The sequence below is a fragment of the Myotis lucifugus genome, unplaced genomic scaffold (assembly GCF_000147115.1).
Source record: "Myotis lucifugus unplaced genomic scaffold, Myoluc2.0 scaffold_189, whole genome shotgun sequence".
Lineage (NCBI taxonomy): Eukaryota > Metazoa > Chordata > Mammalia > Chiroptera > Vespertilionidae > Myotis > Myotis lucifugus.
In genome coordinates this window covers 1,647,213-1,664,799 of record NW_005871237.1, presented here as the reverse complement: position 1 = coordinate 1,664,799, position 17,587 = coordinate 1,647,213, and the positions used below count along the sequence as shown (strand labels likewise).

General features: G+C 40.7%; 1 protein-coding gene across 1 annotated transcript in view; it reads right to left on the bottom strand.

The window, feature by feature from the left end:
* MSRB3 (methionine sulfoxide reductase B3) overlaps positions 1-17,587 on the bottom strand; it is a 138,598-nt gene that overhangs the window by 97,797 nt on the left and 23,214 nt on the right. The gene's annotated exons all lie outside the window — the stretch shown is intronic.

Below are 17,587 nucleotides of genomic sequence, written 5' to 3'. Positions count from 1 at the left end.
CCTAGGCCTAGCCTGGCCTCTGTCGCATGGCCTCTGCCACCCTGTGACACTACGTGAAGCTCCCCAACCCAGGACGCTCTGCGAACCCCATGACTGCTCTGCGAGGCTCCCCCCGCCCCTCAATGCTCTGCGAAGCTTGCTGCTTCCCTGTGAAGCTCACCGCTGGACGCTCCACAAAACTCCCCCCCCCACTCCCCACCGTCCCACAACTGCTTCACGAAACTCACTGCTGCCTGGGTGACTGCTCCGATAAGCCCACGAAGCAGCCCGCCAGCGCAGCTCAACAGTCCCCAGTCCCACCCCGCCGCCAGCCCCCCCTCATGGTGGGCAGCTCAGGGGGTGGGGGGGACCGAAAGGTGCTCCATGCACTTCATGGTGACTGGTCGCCTGTTCAGTCGTGACGGGCACCTAGCTCTTTATATATATTAGGATTAACCAATGTTACCCCCAATAAATTTAATTTTAAAATAAAGAAAAATTAATAGTAAAGAAAATGCTCACTAATTTGGTAGTTAAAAATCTATTGCTCCTTTTAATTCTTTTTTTATTACTAAGAGGTAGAAGATTGCCTCCTATGCTTACTTATTATACTTATTTTGAAAAGTATCTGTTTATATCTTCAGCTTTTTTTCTCAATGTTTGTCTTTCTCCATTGATTTAAATATTAATCTCCTATCATGTGGCTTAATTTTTTCCCAGTTTGCCTTTTTTTAAACAGTGTTTCTGATCTAATTATCCATCAAAGAGCAGTTAGGTTGTTTACAGAAATGTAAAGTATTTAGGTATTCCAAGCTAATTTTTTTCCCTTTTGTTTTCTGTTTTGGAATCTTGTTTAGAAAGGCAAATTTCCCATTTAGGACTTGCATAATCTTATTGTTAATATTTAAAATTTTTACTTAACCTAGACTTTATTAGGCTATATATTGGGTTGTCAGATACTAAGGATAGGATCTAAATTTATATTTTTAATACTTAGTTGGTTGCCCCAACACTATGTACATTATTTCATTGATTCTACTGGACACTTTATTTTTAACATGTTAACATCTCTGAACCTGAATGTGTCTATAACCAATAAATAGTATTTCACAATTTATTTAGCAGTTTTTTTGTTTGTTTGTTAATCCTCACTTGAGGATATTTTTTCCATTGACTTCTTAGAGAGTGAAAGGGAGTGGGAGAGACAGACAGAGAGACACATCGATTGGCTGCCCCCTGCACACACCCTGACCAGGGTGGGATCCAGCTTGCAACTGAGGCATGTGCCTGTGATGGGGAATTGAAGGCATGACCCTTCAGTCCATGGGCTGAAACTCTAACCACCGAGCCAAACCAGCCAGGGCAAATATGTTTTATTCATTGATTTTTTATTTTGAGAGAGAGAGAGAGAGGAAGGGATCAGGAGATAAAAACATCAAGGAGTGAGAACATAGATTGGCTGCCTCCTGGGGATGGAGCCCGCAACCTGTGCTTGTGCCCTGACAGGAAATCAAACTGGAAACCTCTTGGTGCATAGGTTGATGCTCAACCACTGAGCCACACTAACTGGGCTCCATTGATTTTTAGAGAGTGTGGAAGAGAGGGAGGAAGGAGAGGAAGAAGGGAGGGAGAGATAGAGATAGAACTTGCAACCCAGGTACATGCCCTGGACAGGGAATTGAACTTATGACACTTCAGTGGGCAAACCAATGCTCCCCGTATGCCCCCTCCAGGGGGCAAACCCAAAGCCTCCCCGGGTCGGCAAAACTGCCGCTCACGCGCCACATGCGGGCTCTTTGGCCCCCTGAGTGTGGCTCTTCCACAACATACCACAAAATACCACGTGCAGGCGCGCACGTACAGTGCGATTGAAACTTCGTGGCCCATGCGCAGAAGTCAGTATTTTGTGGAAGAGCCACACTCAAGGGGCCAAAGAGCCACATGTGGCCGCAGTTTGCCGAGCCGCAGTTTGCCGACCACTGCTAACCAATGCGCACATTGGCCAAGGTGGCAGTTTTTTTCTTAGTGTTACTTGAAGTAGTAATAAATACTTTAATCAATGGCTTCTTAGATTTGATAAAACACAGTATTTTACTTTTATTCCTATTTCACTAAGATTTTTTTAAAAATATTTTGATTTCAGAACGGAAGGGAGAGGGAGAGATAGAAACATCAATGATGAGACAGAATCAATGATCGGTTGCCTCCTGCACATCCCACGATGAGGATAGAGCCCACAACCTGGGCATATGCCCTGACCGGGAATCAAACCTTGATCTCCTGGTTCAAAGGTCGACGCTCAACCACTGAGCCATGCCAGTTGGGCTCACTCAATTTTTTTTCATTAAAAAATTCACTTTGCCCTAGCTAATTTTGCTCAGTGGATAGAGCGTCAGCCTGCAAACTGAAGGGTCCCGGGTTTGATTCCGGTCAAGGACACATGCCCGGGTTGCAGGCTCTATCCCCAGTAGGAGGCATGCAGAAGGCAGCTAATCAATGACTCTCCGTCATCATTGATGCTTCTATCTCTCTCCCCCTCTCCCTTCCTCTCTGAAATCAATAAAAAATATTTTTTTAAAAAATTTGCTTTGAATTTTTATAAACTCTCTTCTGGGCATATATTTTCCTGAGATGTCCCAGTATTGAACTACTTGTACATTCCTGAAATAAATCCTAGCTTGTCGTGGCATATTACTCTTTCCACACATAGCTATATTCCTTTACTAATGTTTTAAGATCCTTACATATATTTTCATAGGTCAGATTGGTCTATAATCTTTCTTTGATTGTAATGTCTTTGTCAGGTCTTGGTTTTAGGAGTATTTTACATTTGTCAAAGGAAATTATAAGCTTTCATCCATTTTCTGTGATAGACACAGTTTATATTCACACAGAAATGATTTTTTGAATTTTTCTATAAAAGTCCAAATTGGTTTGTGATAACTCTCAATTTCTTTCAGGATTACTGTCAAGTACTATAACCTTTCTATAGTCAAATTTTTTATTTTATTTTTAGAAAATTATACTGAGATTTTTAACTTATTAGAATAGGATTATATACAGTATTCTCTTACATCAAAATTTCCCCCTATCTTTGGTTTTATCCCATTCCCATTCTTAGTGTTTTAAACCTATATTTTTTCTTCCTCCCTTTCTTTCTTGATTGGACTTGACAGAAATGTTCAAATTTGTTGGTCTTTTTGAAGATCAACCTTTTGGATTTATTTAACAGTTCTAGTTTTTTACTTTTCAAGTTATTTTATCTGAGTGCTTTTAAGATTTTCTACTTGCCTTTGATTTTCATCAGATTTGCTGTGTCTAGATGTGGTTTTCTTTGTACTTATCCTGTTTTAGATTTATAGCACTTTTTGAATCTGTGACTTCAGTTTTTTTCTGTTTGAGAAAATTCTTGCTATTATCTCTTCAAATATTGCTTCTTTCTAATTATCTTTTTCTTTCTTTTCTGTGGCTCTAATATGTTATACTTGAAACTGTGCATCTTGTGTATTATCTTTTCAACAACTTTTCTTTTCTCTTTTCAGCTGTCTTAGCTTTAGTCTAGATATTCTCTACTGACCTGTTTTCCTATTTGCCAATCCTGCATTTTTCTATGCCCAACATGCTGTTGAATTAATCTCTTATGTTTATATTTCAGTTATTGCTTTTTTCAGCCCCAGAACTATTTTATTCTTTACAATAGATTCTGTTTCTCTGGTGAAATTCTCCAAATTGTCATCTATTTTCTTGAATATATTAATCACAATTATTTTTAAATCTATGTCTGATGACTTAACTGGATATGTGGGCCATCGATAGATCTGTTTCTTTTGTCAATTTGTTTTCCTTGGCCCTTAACTTTGGTGTGCCTGGTAATGTTTGATAAATGCCAGATATTTTGCATGAAAAACTGAACTCTGGATGAACAGAGGGTTCATGCTATCTTCTGACAGTCAACTAGAGTGTGGAGGAGAAGGAGATTACTTTAATCAGGGACTGAGCTAACTTGAGGTTGGGCTGGAGTTTTTTATAAACTTGGTCTACACTTGGTTTGCCCCCATTATATTGGTGTGATGATGCTCAAGAGAGATTATTATTAAAAGTATAGGATTTTTGAGAGCCAGTTGCTAAACACAGGTGTCCCGACCTGCAGGGCACGCATCGTGGGTACTCCACACCAAATCCTGCAAAGGAATGAGAGGATAGGAGACGCGAAGAAATGGAGGCAAGACAAAGTTCTGATCAAGCCTCAATTTTATTTTTACAGCGGGTAGTATTTATGTTGTTCTAGAGGAGAGGGGTGGGCAAAGGGGGTAGCCTATCACTAGGGATGTAGCAGGTTCTGGAATGTCGCAGCTGTGAGCTTATCAGCGGAGATGTAGCAGCTGTGTGCTTAGGGTGAGGGTATGTTATCTTTTAACTCCAGGCTAAATCGCAAGGTTGTCTTTTAACTCCAGGCCAAACCGGGAGTTGGCTTGGAGGAGCCATAAACCTATTATGCTGTAAGCTGGAGATGTATATGTGATTTATAATGGCTCCCAACACACAGGCATTATTAAAAATGAATTACACAAACTTACAATTACATAAGTTATATTTTAAAAGGTAATACTCAAAGCTCACCACTAGTAGATTTTTAAACTAAATTTAACTATTGCCTATGCTATTTACATCTGTTGTATGGTATTACTAGAGGCCCAATGCATGAGATTCATGCCAGGGACTTGGCCCTGGCAGCCGCAGCGGCTTGCCTTGGCCCTCGCAGCCCCAGCTTCGTCCGGAAGGTCATCTGGAAGGACGTCCGGTCTAATTAGCATATTACACTTTTATTATCAAGATGGCAATACTATACAATGGTATTACTACATGTCTTTTCCCAACTCCACATTCAGTGATGTCACATTTGTAGCTTGATATAGTCCGTGATGGAGGTATTTACACCACAGAAATAAAAAACACTACAAATCAGAGCTTGATTAATTGTTATGTTGATTATCTAGATCAGTTGTTCTGAACTGGAGGTGATTTTGCCCCCAAGGGCAAATATATGAATAAATATCTGAATGAAAATATCTGAATAAATTTTGCACAAATTGTGGTGAAGAGGGCAGGTACCACTGACTTATAGTGGGTAGAAGTTAGAGATGCTACTAAATATCCTACGATGTATAGGACGGCCCTCTACAACAAATAATTATCCAGCCCAAATGTCAACTGTGTTGAGATTAAGAAATTCTGGTCTGCTGGTAGCTCTGCTTCAGAATGTCTGGAATCTTTCCCTCTCTTCCCATGCCTAGAATTGGCAAATGCCTGCAGAGAAAAGGTGGGCATTTTATCCCAGTTTATTTTATTGTTGTTATATTTCTAGCTTTTGAGTTGCATACTTAGTTCAGATATTTTAAATCACTTATATAATAACTAGAGGCCCAGTGCATGAAATTTGTGCACAGGGTGGGGGGTGGTCCTCAGCCTGGTTTACACCCTCTCCAATCCAGGACCCCTTGGGGGAAGTCCGACTGCCTCTTGTAATCTGGGACCGCTGGCTCCTAACCGCTCGCCTGCCTGCCTGCCTGGTCGCCCCTAACCACCTCTGCCTGCCTGCCTGATCGCCCCTAACTGTTCCCCTACCAGCTGATCGCCCCAACTGCTCCCCTGCTGGCCTGATTGCCCCTAACTGCCTCTGCCTCGCCTTGCACCCAGGACACAGGATTCCCTCCTCTGGCCAGTCACAGGCACCCAGGACCCGGGCCAGCTTCGCCCAAGCCAGCTGCAGCTGCAGGGGACCGTGAGTAGGCAGCTTTGCCCGGGCCACAGCTGCAGGTGCTGGCACCCAGGACCACGGGGCGGGTGGCTTGTCCCTCTCCCAGGCCGCAGCCTGGATGGTCCCCATTCCTCTCTCCCCAGTGTTGAGTGTCTGAGCTGTTACGGTGTGAGGGTGTGACGACCATTTGCATATTAGCTCTTTATTATATAGGATAAAAATATGTGACTATGAACTTTGCTTTTGATAGCGCTTTGGGTAGCTAATCTTATTTTTGTCACTTTTTGCTCTTTTCAATGTTTCCATGTAAAAGGTCCCAGCCATAAACATGTTCATCTCTCCCTTACTTGGGAAAGGTACACCTTTAGTGCAAGCTATGCTGTTGTTGAAATAAGCATCCAGTGAAAGTAAGATCATGAGTAGTCTACAGAAAACTTTGTGAAGTGTGGTAGAGGATAAAAATTTAAGGGTAATAACTCTTCAAATATTTTCAAATTCCCTCTGGGAGGCAAAATCACCTTTAGTTAAGAATATCTATTTATACTTCCACCAATCTAATATCAACTTGAATCATGTAAACTGCTGTTTGTTATTCTTGATTTACTAGATAGTTAAGTACCAAGGATATGGAAAGTCCTATGCCCCTGCAGATGGAGCTTACAAAAATCTTAAGACATGACTATTCTCTCAAGAAGTTTATAGACTTGCAAATAACTAATGTATTAAAACTCTCAGTTACTAATCTAAGTTACATTGTTTGGGAAATTTAGAATCCAGACTCAATTTTTAAAAATTATTCATCAGAAACTGAAAGTATTTTGGATGAGAAATCACTGAGTCACACAATCCTATCTAATAAAGAGGGAATATTCAAATTGACCATCACGCCATCACAAAGATGGCGGCGCCCAAGCTGAAGCAGGGTTTCCGTAACACAAGATGGCTACACCCACAGCGGAGGTGGGGGTTCCGTAACACAAGATGGCTGCGCCCACAGCAGAGGCCCGAGTTTCCATAACGAGCCTTAATGAGCAATCAGCAGGGACCTGAGGTTGCGTGGTGCTGGGCTGGGGCAGGGGACCTTCAGGCTGCGCCCTCTCACCTGGCGGGGCTTGACAGGGGACCTCAAAGGTGCACCCTCCCACCAGGCAGGGCTTGACGGGAGTGCCCTGAAGCTGCGCCCCCCCACCTGGCAGGACTTGATGGGGAACCTCAGGCCACGTTCCTTACCCGGCGTGGCTTGACGGGAACCCTCAAGGCACACCCCCGCCCCGGCCCGGGCTGGGGGACCTCAGGCCGTGCCCCCAGCCCGGCGGGGCTTGATGGGGGACCTCAGGCCACACTGCCCGCCCTGGCACCGGGCCGAGGGACCTCAGCCCGCCCCCGCCCTGGCGCTGGGCCGGGGAGCCTGAGGGTGCGCTGGGGGACCTGAGGCTGCACCCCCCGCCCAGCAGGGCTTGACAAGGTTGGGGCCAGCTGGGTCTGGATCTCGCCCAATGGGGGTGGGGCTGGCTGGGTGTGGGTCTCGCGCGATTTTGAGGTGCTGCGGGTAGGTGGGGACTTGACTCTGGGTACCACGGCACACCCCAGACTCTGAAAGATTTTCATATACATTTTACTAATTTTCATCTCTGACACTTCTATTATAGAGAAAGGGCTAATAGAAATACTAAAATATTTCTTCTAATTAATCCCCTTTTAATGTGCACAAATTTCGTGCACCGGGTCACTAGTATATTATAAAACATGTGGTAATGTTGGAGTCAGCATTAATTTTGAGAACTTTAGATTTTCATGCTGTTTATGCTTTACCATACAAATGTATTTAAAGCTGCAGTTTTTACAAATCTTACATCATATAATACCTTTATATCTTTTAGAGCATGTTTATGCCATTATTTCACGTGATACAGCTGCAGTTCTATGAGTTAGAAGGAGCTGCCATTATTCTCACCATTTCACAGATGAGAACAATGAGATGGGAGGTGTAAGTAACTTGCTCTGGTTAAGCAGCAAGTGCATGCTGGACTTCCCAGCACAGTGCTTCCACTTGGTCCTCTGGATGGCTTCCCCACCATGTATAAGATACAATGAATGAAAATTTATGCAATTCTTATTGAAAAAGAGATCAGATTTTGAAAAAAAATAATTATTTACTTACAAGAAGAACAGCTTTGTGGATTGCCTCCGAAGTAATTGCTAAAAGTTACACATTATTTTTTTTATAAACTAGCTTTAAGTTGTTTCAAAGTCTGTGAAGTGAAATATTCATGAATTTTCTGATTACACAAACAAGATAAATTTACATGAATTATAAATAAAACCTTTGCCTATGATGTTTCCCAGCTTATTCCAACTATCCATCCTAATTCACTAAGAAAAATATTAGCTATTTCTGTGTACTTTTGGAAAATTAACTGAAGAAATCGAATTGTGATTTAGATAATATAAGGCAAGATTATCCTTTCCTCACTTTTCTTCCCCCAAAATATACATTCATACATACACACACTCATGCTCACACTTTCAGCTATCCAGAAATGTTATGTATAAGTATTGCTTCGATTTTTCCATGTGTATGTGTATATAACTTTACAATAGAATAATGCAGTTATAATAATTTTTGCATATTGTTAAACTTTGAATCATGCCTTGCCATAGTTTTGATTTCTTAAAATGGAGTTGTTCTTTCCTTTATTTTATGCTATGCTTTTATGCTATTTAAGCTTTATGTTCCTGGTAGTTTGACAAATCAGGCATTCATAATGTTTTTTGCTCCTTATCTTTGCCAGTGACTCCAGGAAGTACTTTTCTTTCAATCTAGCTGTGGTCTTTCCCTGAGCTTACAGATGAAATGAATATAGAAAAGTAACTCTGTTACAGATACTTTTCCTGTAAATCTCTGTATGCGGGGACAAGGCAATAAGGGTCAATGGGATGAGAGAAGTCCATTTTATGTTCTCTTCAAAATAATATGAGATATTTAGATATAACAAAAGTTTAAGCCACTACTCAGAAATACAGTTCATTACAGAATGGTTTCATTGTACTGGAAAGCTTACTTTGTTAAAGGATTTAGAATGAGGTGAAGGGCAATTCAAATCTTGTAAACTCAAGTTAAATGCATTTTGTTAAAGATTAAGAAACATTTTCTGGAATTATGAGTAATTTCCAACTAGAGTTCCATAAAAAGAAAGCTTGAAATTAAGTTCATATTACTCTCCCTGGTAGAATTCCATAGTGACTGGGATGGTTTATACTAAATATCATAGGGATAGAGTTTAAAGGGGTTGAAAAATAAATGGGATTTGAATGGAGTAATAATAGAAAACTCTCTCTCTTGCCTCACTCCACTCTCCCCTCCCTGCTTTTACATTTCTCCCTTTGCCCTCCCAAACACACACGTGCACACACACACACACACACACACCATTATATCAGAAGGGGAAAAGATTATGTTGAAAGTCTCCTTTAGTGGTAAATGGAGTAACATACACTGAATAGCACAGTTGAGTAAATTGTGTGTGGCATTGAACTGGAATTTCTTCAGTGAAAGGGCTTATGTTCTTAAAGAGTTGAAAAACGGCTTAAATTTTCTAGTAGCCTAGAATAAAATTGCACAGGAGGCTCATGTGAAATGTAGCATGTGTGAATAGTTTTGCAGCAGAGTTCCATCTGAAATATAGCAACACAGCTGGCGCAGTGACTCATCACACTAGTATATACTATTAACAGACAGTCTCTCTCTAATAAAGCCTGCACTTTCTCACATTATAAGGAATTTCTTAGGCTGTTGTGATAGTATGACATGTTCCTAAAACTTAGTCAGGCCACTTGAATTTAACATTTGTAGAATACCTACCATATACTATGAATTTTTCTGCATTTAGTTCTTACACCTGTTTGGTTTTATTTTCCCCATCTTATAGGTGATGAATCTGAGGTCACACATCTGGGCTAATATTCAACTGTTTCCACCAGTTGCTTTCAGCCTGTACATGGGTGTTCTGATTGTTTGATGAAAATTAAGATACAAAGAAAATTTAAGACAGGAGAAAAGACATTTAAGGTAGCTCATGTCAGTTGGCCTCAATCTTCTCAGAAAAATAAAATTTTTAAGTGGTAAAAATTTTGGCCCTGGCTAGTTTGGCTCAGTGGATAGAGCATCAGCCCATGGACTGCAGGGTCCTGGGTTTGATTCCAGTCAAGAGCACATTGGAGGCTTAATTCCTAGCCCTGGTCAGGGCACATGCAGGAGGCAACCAATCAATGTGTCTTTCTCACATCGATGTTTCTCTCTGTCTCCCTCCCTACCAGTCTCCCTAAAAATCAATGGAAAAATATTTTTAAGTGAGAATTAATAACAACAAAATAAGTGGTAAAAATCTGGAATACAGCTACTTGAGAAAATGTAATGGGAAGACAATAAGTGAAAATAAAATTATCTTTAGTTTCAAAAACTAGAATCCTGCCCATGAATCCAGCTGCTGCCCTACCTCACAGATGTTAAAAGGCCTACAGCTTACTTAACATTGGTTCCTTCCTTCCCGTCAGGATCCCAAGGGGCTTCCCTAAGGATAACAAACAGCCGGAAGCTGAGTCCTTCTGGATCACCTGCCATGAGGGATCTGTTTACTTTTGGTTCAGCCCTTCCTATATTAGAATGGTCTTCAATTTTCCACTTAAGTACTATGACAAACTCAGATTTTTTAAGGAATTGAGTGTGTGTGTTCCATTTGTTCCCATTGTGCTGAGCAAAATAACCAGACTAGAATGACCAAAGCAAAATATTAAAACTTTATTTTCCTAAGATTCTTTAGCTTTCATCTTTTCTAAAAGGCTGAGTGTTACTACATTATTCTATATCCATTTGTATACTGGCATGTGATCTTCACATGGTACTTATCCTCTCTCAGTTTCTTCATCTATAAAATGTGTTGTTGTGAAGATTAAAAGACTTAATGTATATAAAGCACTTAGAACCATGCCTAGCATCTGGTAAGTGCTATGTAAGTGTTAGCTCTTGCATTATTATTATTCTTACTAGAGGCCCAGTGCACAAAATTCGTGCACTTGAGGTGTCCCTCAGCCCGGCCTACACCCTCTCACAGTCAGGAGCCCTTGGGGGATGTCTGACTGATGGCTTAAGCCGGCAGTTGGACATCCTTAGCGATGCCATGGAGGCGGGAGAGGCTCCTGCCACTCTGCTGCACTCACCAGCCATGAGCGTGGCTTCTAGCTGAGCAGTGCTCCCCCTGTGGGAGCACACTGACCACCAAGGGGCAGCTCCCTGGTGGTCAGTGCACATCATAGTAACCGGTCATTCTGCCGTTTGGTCGATTTACATATTAACCTTTTATTATATAGAATTATTATTATTATCATCATCATTAGTGAACCTATTTAAATGAGTCATTAATTCAGTGCAAGGTTTGGCAAGTAAATGTATACAGAATAAAACTATCCTATGTGGTTCCTCAAAGTCTTAAAGTTATCAGGAGCTAATTACACATGAACAATATTGAATAATATTAAGGTTTATCAGCTAACAAAGAAAAAAGTTCCTATTGAGGCTGCTACACCCCTATTTGCTTCTCTTTTCACCCACAGAAATATGTCTTATACACTGTTATGGCTTACTTCCCATTTTCATCATGCTATTGTCTTATTCAAAAATATCTCCACAATCTGTCTGACAATATTCTGACATGCATCTGATCAAACAAATATTTAGTGATTATGATAAGCCAGAGAGTAGAGACAAGCATGGCTAAGACATGTCCTTGCATTGTGGAGTTTACTTATTAGTGGGCAGACAGGCCCATAAACAGATAATTACAACACAAGTCATGTAATTACAACACAAAGTCGGGGAGTGGAGGGAGGGAGTTCCTTGTATGCACAAAGATGGAATGGCATACAAGGAACTATGAGATCAGGGATGAGGGACAACAAAGTTCACCCTGGAAGGCTCGGGTAGGGCCTCCTGGGGGGAAAGATGCCAAGACTTAAAATATTTCAAGTAGGAATTGAAATGCCTTCTTTGGTATCCTTCTTTGGCTTCCTTAATAGGTCCCCTTTAGTGCTCCAGCCATATCTCCCATTACTCCCCACATAACTCACCTCCCCACTCCTACTGGACAGTCTCCTAACTATTTCCTTTAAAAATCCACTTCTGATCCTATCTCCAATTCCTCTTCTCATATGGCATGCTCTATCAGGCATCCCCTACCTGGGAAAAACGAAACCCTTCCCTCTGCCTGGTGAACTGTCTTCATGAAACCTGGCCCTGCTTTGATGCAATCACATGCCCTCCTATGATACGTGAAAGCATTTCTTCGAACAGGCACATTTGGGTAGACACTAACATCTTTCCACATTTATAACTGTTTATGTGTTTTCTTACCACTCCAACAAAACTATAAGTACATTAAACGGAAAAGAGTTCATAGATTGTTTCACAACACCTGGCAAAGTGTCAGCCAAAGCAAAATATAAGTGGTCATATATACTTTTTGAATTAAATTATTTCACCAGTGCCTTCTCTGGTTTATCTGATGTGCAATAAATTCATTTTATGGCATTTTAGAAGTTCAAATAACCAGAGGAGAGAACATTCTTACTTCTGTCAGTTAATTTACTAACTGAAAGTCAGTAGTACTTTATGAGAAACAAACTAGCCTGGTAGAATTTGTGAATGTGAAGAAAATGTGAACCATGGAATAAATTACACATTAGGTTTAGAAGCAGTCTGTGAATAAGGTTCTTGTACTTGGAAAGCAGTAAGAAAGCAGTATATTGTTGAGTGGAATGTATTTAGGGCAAAGTACAAAAATGAAATAAGAATAATTGAATGGCCTTTTTTATAAGGAAGTATTATATATATCAGTCAAGTAAATGAAGAGGATTATACAAATATGTGAATGCACGCTTGCGCGCGCGCGCACACACACACACACACACACACACACACAGTGAGTGTAAATAATGGAAACGGCAGTTGGGAAAATAACCTTTTCATATTGTTAATGATTAGGCATTTTCAAACTTAGCACTTTTCTTTCTTCTTTTTATTTCCTGTTTCTCTCTCACTGTTATTTCTCATATTGTTCTGCTATTTAGTCTTTTCTGCCTAATTTTCTTCCTTCACTCCCTGCTAACAAAACTTCACATGTTTTCACACACACACCACTCAACTGTTTCCTACAATCTGTGTTCAAAGTACAAAACCAGGGGAAAACCAAGATGGCGGCATAGGTTAACGCCGGAGTTTGCTGCCTCGAACAACCACTTCAAAAATACAACTAAAAGACGGAACGGACATCATCCAGAACCACAGGAAGGCTGGCTGAGTGGAAGTTCTACAACTAGGAGGAACCGAGAATCAGAGGAGGCGCAGTGCTGAAGTAAAATACTAAGGTGCGGAGTGCGCGCGGCACCGGCTGGTGGCTGAGGGCGCAGTTGTCTGTTTCAATCCGGAGGGAGCCTCAGACTCTGAGCTCCATATCCGGGCGAGTCTCTAGGGACCCAGGCTCAAATGGGAGAAGCAGGACTGTCTGGCTACGGTCCCTCCGAGGTTTGCAGCGGTTGCTGGGACAGAGAGGCAGAGCCCCTGGGGACGGACTGAGAGCAGCCATAACTGCTCCCTCCTCTGCCCTGTTGATCCCGTGGGACCCGCCCCGCCCAAGCCCTGCACAGAGGCATTTGCCGGATAGCCTCAGGCAAAGGCTAGATTAGCACCTCCCTAGAGGACACAAGTTCTTTCACTGCAGACACAGCTGATTAACACAGCCAGTCAGCCTGGAGGTCAAATCCCTCTAGTATTAACTACAACAATCAAGGCTTAACTACAACAAGACTGCGCACAAAGACCACTAGGGGGTGTACCAAGAAAGCGTAAAAAATGCGGAGACAAAGAAACAGGACAAAACTATCAAGGGAGGATATTGAGTTCAGAACCACACTTTTGAGGTCTCTCAAGAGGCTTCTAGAGTCTGTCGATAAACTTGATGAGATGTACAGGAAATCTAATGAGACCCTCGATGGTGTGATAAAGGACCATCTAGAAAGTAAGCATACACTGACTGAAATAAAGAATATTATACAGACTCCCAACAGCAGACCAGAGGAGCGCAAGAATCAAGTCAAAGATTCGAAATGCAAAGAAGCGAGAAACACCCAATCGGAAAAGCAAAATGAAAAAAGAATCCGAAAATACGAAGATAGTGTAAGGAGCCTCTGGGACAGCTTCAAACGTACCAACATCAGAATTATAGGGGTACCAGAAGATGAGAGAGAGCAAGATATTGAAAACCTATTTGAAGAAATAATGACAGAAAACTTCCCCCACCTGGTGAAAGAAATAGACTTACAAGTCCAGGAAGCGCAGAGAACCCCAAACAAAAGGAATCCAAAGAGGACCACACCAAGACACATCATCATTAAAATGCCAAGAGCAAAAGACAAAGAGAGAATCTTAAAAGCAGCAAGAGAAAGAAACTCAGTTACCTACAAGGGAATACCCATACGACTGTCAGCTGATTTCTCAACAGAAACTTTGCAGGCCAGAAGGGAGTGGCAAGAAATATTCAAAGTGATGAATAGCAAGAACCTACAACCAAGATTACTTTATCCAGCAAAGCTATCATTCAGAATTGAAGGTCAGATAAAGAGCTTCACAGATAAGGAAAAGCTAAAGGAGTTCACCACCACCAAACCAGTATTATATGAAATGCTGAAAGGTATCCTTTAAGAAGAGGAAGAAGAAGAAAAAGGTAAACATACAAATTATGAACAACAAATATGCATCTATCAACAAGTGAATCTAAGAATCAAGTGAATAAATAACCTGATGTACAGAATGAACTGGTGATTATAATAGAATCAGGGACATAGAAAGGGAACGGACTAACTATTCTTGGGGGGAAAAGGGGTGTGGGAGATGCAGGAAGAGACTGGACAAAAATCGTGCACCTATGGATGAGGACAGTGGGTGGGGAGTGAGGGCGGAGGGTGGGGTGGGAGCTGGAAGGAGGGGAGTTATGGGGGGGAAAAAAGAGGAACAAATGTAATAATCTGAACAATAAAGATTTAATTAAAAAAAAAAGTACAAAACCAATTATCTAAAGAGGGTATCCAATAGCGATGCCATTGATTCACTGGACCAGTGATTTTCAACTGGTGTGCTGCAAGAATTTTTAAAACATGTAATACCTGACTATTTAGTCAGGGGCACTGACCTCTTTTCCCTTAGAATCTTCTATAATAATAAAAGCGTAGTATGATAATTAAACCAGACATCCTTCCAGACAACCTTCCAGATAAAGCCAGGGCTGCGAGGGAGGCCCGGGTCCTGGATGCCAGAGGGAAGCTGGTGCCGGCAGCCAGGGGAAGGAAGGCCTACTCTTGCACGAATTTCATGCATCGGGCCTCTAGTGTCAAATAAGAAAATGACAATAGCTAACAATAATAGCCATCCAGTGTGAATGAATCAAAATTATACCTACTTTTTGTCAGATTATCAAAAAATATAGTATTTTTTTGTTATGCCACAGAATTTTAATAAGTAGTTTATGTGTGCCAAAAACTAATGAAAAAGGTTGAAAATTGCTGCCCTAGAGGTTAGATTTCCAGAAAATTCCAGAAGGCAGATTTCTGGAAAGTTGCATTATCGTGACACTACAGTGACTTCTCTGCAATTTAGTGAGCTGCAGCCATGCCCTCTCCAACAGGCCAGATCTCAGCCTCAGGGAGAGGGAGATGGGAGGTGGGGCTTGCAGGGAAAACTTTTTCTTGGGCTGTATATCAGTCCTAGGGCAGTCCTTCTTCTAATTGCTATTTCTGTATTCTTTAAAATTTCTATTTACTTCTAGTTTACTAGACAATCCCTCATTATCACAATCCTCTGTTATAGGTAATAATTCCTTATATCAAATCTTCCTGTTCAGATTACTGTGTGGTTTCTGTTTCCAGACTGGTGCTGATTGATACATACTTCCTCTTATACTTTAGAGTAACAACTAAAATATCTTATCAAAATTTTAAATAATTGAAAAAGAGGAATTTTCTGGTGTTCTATATATAAACTACATGCTTAAAATATTCTTTTCAAGACCTTAGAGCTGCCCAGCCGGTGTCACTCTGTGGTTAGGCATCAATCTATGAACGAGGAGGTCACAGTTCAATTCCCGGTCAGGGCACATGCCCAGGTTGTGGGCTCGATCCCCAGTAGGGGGAATGCAGGAGTCAGGTGATCAATGATTCTCTCTCATCATTGATGTTTCTATCTCTCTCTCCTCCCTTCCTCTCTGAAATCAATAAAAATATATTTAAAAAAACAAAACCTTAAAGCTATATATAATGAATAGAGAAGGCCACAATATAACCTAATTTGCTAAGGCAGTCCTATCTGTTATATCTACCAACCAAATCAGGCTTATTATCTGTTCCAAGAAAAGACTTTTGTTTTTTTCTATCTGAATAAGTATATAAATATGCTGATACATGTTCTCATGACAACCATCTCACTTAAGTACTAGTAGACTAGTAGGAAATGGACAGACAGACAACAGAATGAGAGATAAAAGAGCAAACAAGCAGGCGGGCAGACTGAGCCTTGCCAAGATGAAATAACATGTCAATAATTTTTTAGCAGTTCAATATTTTTTGCCTTGCTTTCATGGGCCCCTCCTTCAGAATTAATGCTGTTGTTTTGCTTTATGCCTTAGAGATTACCCTGGGACAATAAATCACAGTACAAGACCTTTTGTGAAGTGGGAGAAGGCTGATTATGATCAAGGAGATAGTAAGGAAAAAGTGGCCAACCAGAGACTGTCTCAGACACATCAGTTTCAGGAGAGTGAACATACAGAAGCTGAGGACCAGAAAATTCGTTCCCTCAAAACTGTCCATGCCCTGTGGTCCCTGGAAAGTTCTCTGGTAGGAAGATAGTAACACTAAATCAATAAACTACCATTCTACAGCAGAGGCGAACGCAGGGGTATTTCCCCCCTAAAATGGACAGGAAACCAAATAAGGACAATTTTTTAAAAGTAGAATAACAATATGAAACCATATTCCATAAAAACTTAGAAAATCAAAGCTTTCCTTCCAAGAAGGCTAAAGGAAACAGAGGCACTAGCCCATCAAATGTGAAACTTCCTGACCCCCGCTAGTACCTATGTTTGGATAAGGGTCTTCCTTTTCGTTTTTGTGACTCAAAATTTCACATGGGTTAAATCCTTCATTCACAGTGGTTCTGCTTTTTATTTAAAACAGTAAGTTTTCCTCAGATTCATTACTTTATTGAATCACATGATTAAACAAGAGGTGGAGAATCGTAAACAAAAAGCAAAGGGGATGTGGCTAAATTTTTACCTTTTAGGATATTAACAAGTTTAACATGGCTCAGCAACTATCTTAAGTGTTACATCAACTATTATGACACACACTAGAGGTGTTGAAATACAAGGATGTATGTTTTCTGAGAGAAAATGGGTGGCAATTTGAAGGGCTGGGTTTTTAACATGAAGAATAAATACTTAAGAAATCAGAACAGATTCTCAACCAACACTAATGTGCAAAAAGGTTTATGCAAGCTAAGAAGGGTTTGAAACTTTAAAAAAAAAATTTTCAAAGAAACTACTGTTTCCTGTTATTTCTTAAAAAAATGTAAATATTAGTGCTTTAAAAGGGAAACATTTATGGAGAGATATGTTTTACATACTACACATATTAAATTATTGTTTGTTCATTTCCCCTAAGAAATTTGTAATTGTTTTAAATACATGACATTTACTCTCAATTAAGGTTTCTGCCTTTTTATTCCCCCAAATCAACATCCCACAGGAA